General features: G+C 44.5%; 1 pseudogene; it reads right to left on the reverse strand.

Annotated features, from left to right (window-relative positions):
• Window positions 1-4,242: 4,242 nt before the first annotated feature.
• On the reverse strand, window positions 4,243-4,694 carry LOC142437494 (tubulin beta chain-like; annotated as a pseudogene).
• Between the last annotated feature and the right edge of the window lie 6,357 nt (window positions 4,695-11,051).

Consider the following 11,051-nt stretch of genomic DNA (forward strand, 5'->3'; position numbering starts at 1 on the left):
TATGACAACCACTGTGGTGACTTGTGTGTTGCTGTGATGCGGGAAGCGATGTCACTGGCATTTCAAATGTCAGCGGGGTCAGCCGCAGTGACCAGGCTCCAGCAGAGCTTCCAGGCTAGAACAGATCATGGATGACGGAATAGGCCGTCTGCTTCAGAAGAAGCAGCCACTGAAAACCTTATGAACAGCCTGAGAATATTGTCAGATACTGGAAACCGCATGGCAAGAAGCAGAATATTGTCAGAGTTAGTGCCAGAAGCAGAGTCCCTCAGGTTGGAAGGCACTCCAAACATAAGATTCCCTCCTCCGCCCCCCACAACTCCCCCACAACTCCCGGCTTTGTCTCACCCAAAGATATGCCAAACATTAGAGGCTGTTTGCCAGCACGTGGTGGGAGATTTTCTATCTGAAGGCATTCAGCCATCAGTCTGGTCCACTGTAGGTGGGGCTCATACCCTATTGATAAGTATAGTAATTGTTTCCATGGCGATCCAGAGAACAGGTCAAACCTGCTCAGTGACATCCAAAGTTAGGCTGCCATCCTGAATCTAGGATCTGCCCATCTTGTCACATGTGTACCCCCAATCCCTCCCCTTCCTATTGCATGTGTGCCCCTATATCGTCCCCCTCTCATTACTGTATTACCTATAGTACAACCCCTTCCTGTGATGTATGGCTTTACCTGTAATTAGGGGACTTGCATGCCCCCCAAAGATATATAAGCTTTGATTAGCAATAAAAGGCTCTCGCTCAAAGCTCCCACGGTGCTCTCTCCCCCAGTGCTAGCTTCTCTGTCCCCCCTCCCACTGTCCTCCTTTCCCTACCTCTCTCTCCTGCCCCCTTGTCTCCCATCTCCATGTGGACCACCAGCCGGGGCTGAGGTGAGCATGCTAATATGAAAGGTGTCTGACTCCATTATTTCTATCTCTCTTCTATCTCTCGTATTCTCTATGACTTTACTACAATAGTTGCTTATTATCACTATACAATTTCACCTACCAGACCCATCATGATTTGCTAGGGGTTGGCTCAGCTCCCCTGGCAACTGAGGAAGAACTGCTGCTCAAAATAGAGTCCGCCTTAATGATGTGGACGGAGCAAAGCCCCCAGAACCTTCATTTGCCGACGAGGCACAACACACAACGAGAAGAAACAGCTGCAGAGACCAATGAATAACTGGAACTTGGGATGCATGAAGTATGAATCAAAGAAAATTGGAAGTTGTAAAAAATGAAAAGGGATGCATAAAGATGGGCATTCTAGATGTGAGTGAACTGAAATAGATTGGTATCAGCCGTTTGGGATCAGAAAGACATGGTTTACAGTGCCAGGAATGACAGGGTCAAGAGGCGTCACATGCATCACCAAAAAGGACATGTCAAGATCCCTCTTTAAGTACAATGTTGTCTATGATAGGATAATATCCACATCCAGTAAATCCAATTAATACAACCATGATTCAAATTGGTGCACCAACTACTAAAGCTAGTGAAGCAGAAATTGAAGAATTCCACCAATGCATTCAGTCAGAAAGTGATCACCAATCAATCAAGATACACTGATAATTATGGGCAATTTGGATACAAAAGTTTGAAACAGGGGAAAGAAGAGTAATTGGAAAATATAATATTTGTGACAGAAACAAAGCTGCAGATTGCATGATGGACTTTTGTTTAAGAGCAACAATTTCTTTAGCACAACTCTCTTTCGTCAACAACACAAATGGCAATTATACCTCTTCCGATGGAATATGCACACTTCGAATGCAGACGTCTCCTGATGGAATACACAGAAATCAAATTGTCTACCTCTGTGTGAAGAGACAATGCAGAAGCTCAATATTAGCAGCTAAAACCAGGTCAGAAGCTGACTGGACCAGACCATCAATTACCCATATGTAAGTTCAAGTTGAAGCTGAAGAAAATGGGAACAGTCCACAAGAGTCAAGATACGACCTTGAGTACATCCCACCTGAAATTTGAGCACCTAAGAACAATGGATGTGTTGAGCGCCAATGACAGAAGATGTGGTGATCTTCGGGAGAACAATAGCATCATCTATGAAGACAGGAGAGAAAGAAATGATCACAGTGGGTGTCAGGAGAGACTCTGAAACTGGCTTTTCATCATAAAGCAGCTAAAGCAAATGGGAGAAGAGCTGAACAGAAAATTTTAAAGAGCAGTTTGAGAAGACAAAGTAAGATATTATAATGAAACATGCAAAGACCTGCAGTTAGAGAACCAATGGGGAAGAGAACACTCAGCACACCTTAAACTGGAAGAACACAAACAACACAAATCCAAGCCCCTAGTTATGACACTAAAAGATTATATAGGCAAAAAACAGCCCAGAGAACAATGATGGACTCTTAATAAGATGGCACTTGAAAATTTTATGACAGATGAATTATATTCTAATAAAACTATTTTTAAAGGATATGGAAAAAGTACAGATTCACAACTATTTCAATACTGAGCATAAGAGCAAGAACCAATGGTACTGAAAGAAGAAGTCCAAGCTGTACTGCAGGAATTAGGCAAAAAAAAAAAAAGGCTCCAGGAATTGCTACACTGCCGACTGAAATATTTCAACAAGCTGATGAAGCACGGGAAACACTCACTCCTCTATGGTAGAAAATTGGGAATATGGCTACTTGGCCAACTGACTGAAAGAGGTCCGTATGTGTGCCCATTCCTAAGAACTGTGAGCTAAAGGAATGCTCAGATTATACAGTAATAAGACTAATAGTACAGGCAAGTAAAATTTTGCCGAATATCATCCAACAGTCGTTGCAGGCAGTACACTGACAGGGAGCTGCCAGAGGTCCAGGCTGGATTCAGAAGAGGACGTGGAACAAGGGATGCCATTGCTGATGTCAGATGGATCTTGGCCAAAAGCAGAGAATGCCTGAGAGACATTTACTTGTGTTTTGTTGATCATGCTAAAGCATTCAACTGTGTGGATTGTAGCAAACTATGGATGACTTTGAGGAAAATGGGAATTCAGAATGCTTCACTGTGCTCATGCCAAACTTAGATATGGATCAAGAGGCAGTGTGTGGACAGAACAAGGGAAGACGACATGGATTAAAATCGGGAAAGGCATATGTCAGGCTTATTCAAATGGTATGCTGAGCAAAATATCAGAGAACCTAGATTATATGAAGCTGACCGGAACAGAAGAAGAATCCAGCATCGAGTTTGAAGGAAGGTTTATTAACAACCTTTGCTAGGCAGAGAACACAACCTTATTTGCTGAAAGTGAGGATGACTTGAAGCAGTTATTGATGAAGATCAAGGATTGCAGCCTTCAACATGGATGACAACTGAATGCAAAGAAAACCAAAATCCTCACAACTGGGCCAACAGGTAGTAGCATCATGGAAAACAGAGAAAAGATTGAAGTTTATCTTGCTTGACGTCACAATCAATGTGCATGGGAGCAGGAGTCAAGAGCTCAACAGCACATTGCTCTGTGTGTTAGTCTGGGTACTTTCGAGAAACAAATCCACAGAAACTCATGTGTAAGAGAGAGTTTTATATAAAAGGTAAGTACACCTCAAGAAAACATTCCAGCCCTGCGCTGCCCAAGCCCACAAGTCCAACATTAACCCATATGTTCAACACCAATCCACAAAGTCCTCCTCCATCTCACAAAACACACACTATGATGCCGACTGCAGGGGGAAGAGTGAATCAGTGAATGTGTAAGCATCTCAGTGCTGGCAGGGGTCTCCACATGGCTGCTCCAGCACCCAGGGCTGTGTCAGGGTAGGTCCATGTAGCTTCTCCTCAGGGATGTCTTGCAGGAAGTGAGCCTTGCCAGCCGAAGCAGGGAACTGGCTAAGGCAGCTACACTCCGGTCCGACCATCACAAAGCAAGAGACCCAAGAACTTGAAAGGCGAGGCTCACGGAGCCATTTATCTCTCCACCATCAATTAACCCCACATGTGTTTATTGGCCAGGTTGGGACAATAAACTAACTACTTCATTCTGGGTGAGTCTGATGCACAAGGCTACTGTGGAGAAACAAGGATGTTACTTTGAGAACTAAGGTGTGCCTGACCCCAGCCATGGCCTCTTCGGTCACTATGAAAATGTTTCCATGAGACGTCTGTACAGAGTGTGACGTGACACAGGAGGACAGCAAGTGCAGGAGAGTGAAACGCACCCAAGGACAGGCTGTGAGTGAACAAAGAGTTCCTACAACGACCACTTCTGCTTCCCTGCATGGCAGCCACCCTAGGCCACCTCCTTGTTGACCTCCCCCTTGAACTCGCCCTCCTCCTCAGCCATGGAGACCTGGTACTGTTGGAACTCAGACACCAAGCCGTTCATGTTGCTCAGTGAGCTCCATCTCATCCATGCCCTTGGCCATGGACCAGTGCAGGAAGGCCTTGCACCGGGACAAGGCTGTGAATGGCTCCAAGATGCCCTTGAACAGCTCCTGGATGGCCGTGCTGTTGCCAATGAAGGTGGCTGACATCCTGAGGCAGGATGTCACACATGGCCGTCTGGACATTGTTGGGGATCCACTCCACAAAATCAATGCTGTTCTTGTTCTGCATGTGGAACTCACCCACCTCCTTCGTGGACATGCGGCCCTGGATGGCGGTGGCCACCACCAGGTAGAGGCCATGGCATGGGTTGCAGGCCGCCATCATGTTCTTGGCATTGAACATCTGCTGGGTCAGCTCAGGGCACGTGAAAGTTGGACACTGAATAAGGAAGATCATAGAAAATCAGTGTATTTGAATTGCGGTGCTGGTAAAGAATATTGAAAGTACCCTGAACACACAAAAGAACACCCAAATCTGTCTTGGAGGAAGTACAGCCAGAATGCTCCTTAGAGGCGAAGATGCCGAGCCTTTGTCTCATGTACTTTGGACAGGTCGTCAGAAGAGACCAGTCCCTGGAGAAGGACATAATGGTAAAACAGAGAGGCAACAGAAAAGAGGAAGACTCTGGGCAAGATGGATTGACACAATGGCTGCACTAATGGGCTCACACATAGGAACCATTGTGGGGAGGGCGCAGGACCAGGCAGTGTTTCCTGCTGTTGTAGAGGGGCGCTGTGGGTCAAAACTGACTCGGAGGTGCTCACAACAACAAAGATGGCGATGAAGGATCCTTGGTGGTGATGGAAGGGTTACGTGCTCAGCTGCAAACTAAAAGGTTGGTGGCTTGAAGCCACCCAGTGGCACCACTGGGTCCATCTGTTCCTTTAAACCTTATGTGGGACACTGGCCACAATCGGTCAAGATCGACCTGATGGCCCTTATGTGGGACACTGGCCACGACCGGTCAAGATCGACCTGATGGCCCTTATGTGGGACACTGGCCATGATCAGTCAAGATCGACCTGATTGCCCTTATGTGGGACACTGGCCATGATCAGTCAAGATCGACCTGATGGCCCTTATGTGGGACACTGGCCACGATTGGTCAAGATTGACCTGATGGCCCTTATGTGGGACACTGGCCACGATCGGTCAAGATCGACCTGATGGCCCCTAACAGCACCAAGTAGATAGTTGTGGTGTGAAAATCACAACAAAACAAAACAAAGCAGAAAGCAGCCGTTGTTGGCAGTGACGTGGAGAAACTGAGGTGCTCATCACAATGTCGCAGTTCCTCGGAAAGCTGAAGCAAGACTTACCAGATGCTGCTGCCATTCTGTTCCTACAGATAAATTTAAAAGACTTGAACGAGAGAGAGACTTATACATCAGTGTTCAATGCAGCACACTGGACCTGGTGTAGACTACATTCTCCATGATGTACGCACAATAGCCAAAAGGTGGAGATCACCCAATGCCCACCACAGAGAAAGGAGTACAGACAAGGCGGTGCATACGCATCATGGAATATTACCCTGTAATAAAGAGAAAGGATGTCCTCGTGCATTTCTACAACATGCAGGAAAATCATAAACGTGATGTGGGCGGAAAGGGATTAGCTACAAAAAGGCAACTATTGTGCGAGTCTGTCTATACGAAATCCAAGGCATTGGCAAGCACAGGGTGGTGTGAATGGTTTGCCTTTGGCTGGAAATCCAAGGGTTGGTCGTTCAAACCCGCACAGCAGAAGAAAGGGCCTGGTGATCTGCTTCCATAAAGGTGACAGCCAAGGACGCCTATGGAGCAGGTACTCTGGGTAACACAGGGGCTTGCCGGGAGTCAGAATCGGCTCAGCAGCACAAGGCAACCACAGGGACCCGTGTCTCCTATGGTTACCAGGGATGGACAGGAAGGAGAGGGGATGAGAGCCTCACTCCTAAGAGATTGCCGAGTTTCTGTCAGGGAGATGGTACAATTTGGAAACTAATACTGGTAATGACTGAACATAAGAAGCAATTCACGCCACTGCAGCGTACGTGTGAATAATATTGAAGCAGCGAAGGTTTTGTTAAATATATATTTACCACAGTTTTAAAAGAATGGACAGTCTACTGCTTTGCATAGATTGGTCAGAGGTCCTTGATCTCTAGCCACATCCAAAAATCAGGAGAAATCATGGATGTCCCCACCCAACCCCCTCCCACTCTTTGTTTAACCTGTGATCTTAGAATATTCCCCTTGGGTTAATTAAAAGCTTTACTTTGAAGCCTCTGGTGTGCTGCGCTAAATATATTTACTGGTTTCGATGTCAACAGCAAATGATATTTGTGAATAGCTTGTGCAACTTCTAAGAGTGGAATTTTAAAAAAAGGAGAAATCCTCAAATCCTCCCAAATATATGCTTCAGGTGGGTGTTGTCTCGTCTTCAGTGCTGACTCATCTCATTCTACTGAAGAAATATGTCATTAAAAGGCTGCAGGTAAATAAACGTATTCAACCAACGCAAACGTTTTATTAATAATAAACAGGCACTCCACTTTCTGCATTTATGAGGACAGGATTGCATATTGGTTGAGTCACGAGTAATTGACAGCTATATTAGAATTATTATACATTCAGGTCTTAGATGAAATAACACACATACACACACACACACGCACACACTGCAACTACCGCCATGCAAAAAGTATCACCCTGTATTACATCGAAAATAAAAATAAGAGTATTGACAAAATGTTTAAATAACTTGAAGCAGAATTCTAAACTTCAGATAATACTATTTTCTTTTCAAAGTTTAAAAGCAAAAACAGAAAATTTCAGAAAGCTGAGCCTGAAAATGTGTTTCTCTTTGCAAGATGCCCTGTTCAAACTTATTCTGAAAACAGCACCCAATTGGTAAAGGAGAAGTTTATGCTCAGTAGAGTCGATTCCCTTGCTTTATTGATAATTAGGTGCCATTAAAAAACAATTTCATTAATGTCTTCTCCTAAATTCGGAACCCTCTAGTTCTATGAATTACTTAACGAATGTACAGTGTATGGGGGATCCACTTGGAAGCAGCAGAGGAAATGTTAGCATCATTGAACACTTGCTTATTTGGCTTCTCCAGTTAGAAGATAGGTAGGAAGATAGAGCTCACCCTTAATGGCCGCTGTGGTCGTTAGGTGCCATTGGGTAGCTCTGCCTCATGATGCCCTTGAGTGTAACAGAACCACACATTGCCCAGCCCTGCACCTTCATTCAGTGGTATGTTGGAGTCCATTGTGCCAACCCACCTCCCTGAGGGCTGGCCTCATTTTCATTCACCCTCTACTGACTGAAGCAAGACCAAAACTCACTGCCATTGAGTCCATGCTGACTCACAGAACCGCTGGTGGGTTTTTGAGACTCTAACTATTCACGAGAGTAGAAAGCCCAGTCTTTCTCCAGCAGAACAGCTGAGATTTCAAACGGCCAACCATGAGGACTGCAGCCCGGCTGGTAACCACTACACCAGTACACGACCAGGGCTTCCTAGTTAGTGAATACGATGTCTTTTGCTAGGGCGGAGTCTTTCAGGATCCTGTGTCCAAAGCCTCGCCATCATTGTTTCTAAGGAGCACTCTGGTGTCCTCCCAGGCTGTCCGTTCTTCTGGCAGTGCTCAGCGGAGTCAGCGTTCACCAGCATCGCATTCCAAATGAAGCTGTTCTTCTTCTGGCTTCTTTTCTGCACGGCACAGCTTTCCTTGCACACAAGGTGATTGAACATGCTGCCGCATGGGCCAGGTGCACCTGAGTCTTCAAAGAGAAATTTTTGAAATGAAAATGGAAGAGAGCTTTTGCTGTAGATTTCCTCAGGGCAGTATGCTGTGTGATTCCTGACTGCTGCTTCCGAGGTGCCGGGGAGGGAGGAGGGGGTAAGAACTCAGGACTTGGCTGTCTTCGTCAGATATCTTTTTAGCAGCCACTGTGATCTAGTGAGCACACCATGTCTGGCCTGTATTTAGGCCCCTGTGGCCTCCCCGATGAAACTACATCTGTCATCACCATGTCTTGAAGCTGCCATACTTACATCTTCATCTTTCCACCATGATCTAAGTGAGAATCAACAGAATCCACCCAAACAGGCTCAATGCAGGCATGCTTAAATCGCTTCTGAGCTGGGTAGTTGGCTGAGCCAATATGTTTCCATCAGTTTATCTTACTGGACTGGCCTGTGTTTATCTTACTGGACTGGCTTGCTGTGATGCTGAAAACTATGCCACCTGTATCTCTAATAAAGTCAGGGTCGTGCATGATGGATAGGTTTCAGTTGAACTTCCAGACGAAGACAGACTAGGAAGGAGGACCCAGCACAATAGGTCTTAAAAAAAAAAAAGCTACTGCAAACTTTATGAATGCAACAGAAGTCTGTCCGCTACATCGCTGGAAGGGGAGCTCGTCCGGTTGGAAGGCACTCAGCACCTGACTAGAAAAGAGCTGCCTCCTCAAACAGGGTCAACCGCTTGACCTTGAGGGAGCAAAGATTCTAGAACCTTCCACTGCTGATGCAGCACAAGTCAAAAGGAGAAGTAACTGAAAGCATCCATTAATAAACACAACATGGAATATACAAAGTACGAATCTCGGGAAATGTTGTCAAAATGAAAGGAAGCACATAAAGGCTGCTATCTGAGACATGGGTGAACTGAAATTGACTGGTATTGGCTATTTTGGAGCAGATAATCATAGGATCTACTATGCGTTCATCAACACGAAGAACATTCGAGATCTAGCCTGAAAGGCAATGCTGTTAGTGAAAGGATAATATCCACACATCTGCAGGGAAGACCTGTTAATACTACAGAAATTCAAATGTATGTCCTAATATCAAAGTTGAAGAAGCTGAAGATTTTATCGACGTATGGAGTCTGAAATTAATCTAACTAGCCATCAAGATAGGTTGATAATGACTGGTGATTGGAATATGAAAGTTGGAAATAAAGAAAAGTGATTAGTAGTTGGAAAATATGGACTTGGTGACAGAATCAATACCAGAGATGACATGATAAAATTCCCAAGATCAACAGCTTATTCATATCAAATGCCTTTTTACAAAAATATTAAGAGTGGCCATAAACATAGACCTCACCTTATGGAATACATGAAATCTGCATCTGTGGAAATAAACCATAGAGACACCCAATATTATCATTCAGAACAAGGGTAGGGCTAACTGTGGAACAGACTATTAATTCAAGTAGAAGCTGAAGAAAACTAAACCAAGTCCACAAGAGCCGAAGTATGGCCCTGAGAACATCTCTCTTGAATGTAGAAACCACCTCAAGAATAAGTTTGACACAATGAACACTAATGACCAAGACCCTTCAGAGCTGCGAGGTGGTGTCAAGGACATCATATTTGAAGAAAGCAAGAGACCATGAAAAAGACAGGAAAAAAAGAAAACGACCAAGCTGGATGTTAAAAGAGTCTCGTCAGCTTGCTCTTGAATGTAGACACGTTACAACTATGACCAAGTAAATGAACTGAATAGGAGATTGCCAATGGTGGCCTGAAAGACAATGTAATATCATGAAATTTTCAAAGACCTGGAGCAAATCATCATCATCATCATCATCATCATCATCACCATCATCACCATCACCATCACCATCATCATCATAATCAAAAGAGAAGAGCACACTCAACATCTCTCAAGCTGAACGTGCTGATGCAAGCCTCCAAGCCTCCTGTTGCCATATTGAAGGACTCTGGACAAAATATTGCGTGCTGGGGAATGCAGCAAAAGAAGGCACAAGACATACGTCATCACTGTACCGAAAAGAATTGGTTGCCATTTAACCATTTCAGGAAGCAGCATATGATCTCTTAATAATGATGTTGAAGAATGCAAGCAACACAGATGGCCTTGTGGAAGAGATAAATCTCCAGGGAATGAAAGAATACAGCAAGGAAGATGTCTCGACAAAAGAATGCCATTCGAGAAACACTCCCATGCCTGCACCAAGGAATGGGGAAGACGGCTAATTAACCGACTAACTGGAAGAAATCAATCCATAGCGTGCCCATTCCAAAGGTTAGCCAACAGAAGACAACTTACAAAACAATATCATAACACCACATGTAAGTAGAATTTGTTTGCAGTCATTTGAGGAAGACAAGGGAGCACTGCTTGGTTTAAAATTAGGGAGGTGCCAGGGTTGTGTGTTTTTACAGTACTTATTCAATCTGTATGCTGAGCAGATAATCCAAGACGCTGGAGTTCATCAAGATTGGAGGAAGACTCTTTAACCACCTGTACTCTGCAGAGAGCACAACTTTGTGTGCTCTAGGTGAAAAAGAATTGAAGTGCTTACTGATGAAGATTGAAGACTACAGCATTCCGTACAGGTGACACCTCAGCATAAAGAAGAAAAAACACCTTCACACTTGGGCCATTATCATGATACATGGAGATACAATTGAAGTCTAATAGATTTCATTTAACTTGAGTCCACAATCAATACCCATGGACGCAACTGTCAAGAACTCCAATGCTTTGGGCAATTCTGCTGCAGAAGACCTCTTTAAAGTGTTAAGCAGTAGAGTTGCCACTTTTGAGGACTAAAACCAGCTGGCCCAAGCCATGGCATTTCAAGATAGCTCAATGGGCTTCTGAAAGTGTAGAATCAACCGATTCAATAGACACATAGAGAATTTACTGAATCTCTAAGGCTGAGTAATTAACAGCAGA

Source organism: Tenrec ecaudatus, chromosome 1 (assembly GCF_050624435.1).
Source record: "Tenrec ecaudatus isolate mTenEca1 chromosome 1, mTenEca1.hap1, whole genome shotgun sequence".
Lineage (NCBI taxonomy): Eukaryota > Metazoa > Chordata > Mammalia > Afrosoricida > Tenrecidae > Tenrec > Tenrec ecaudatus.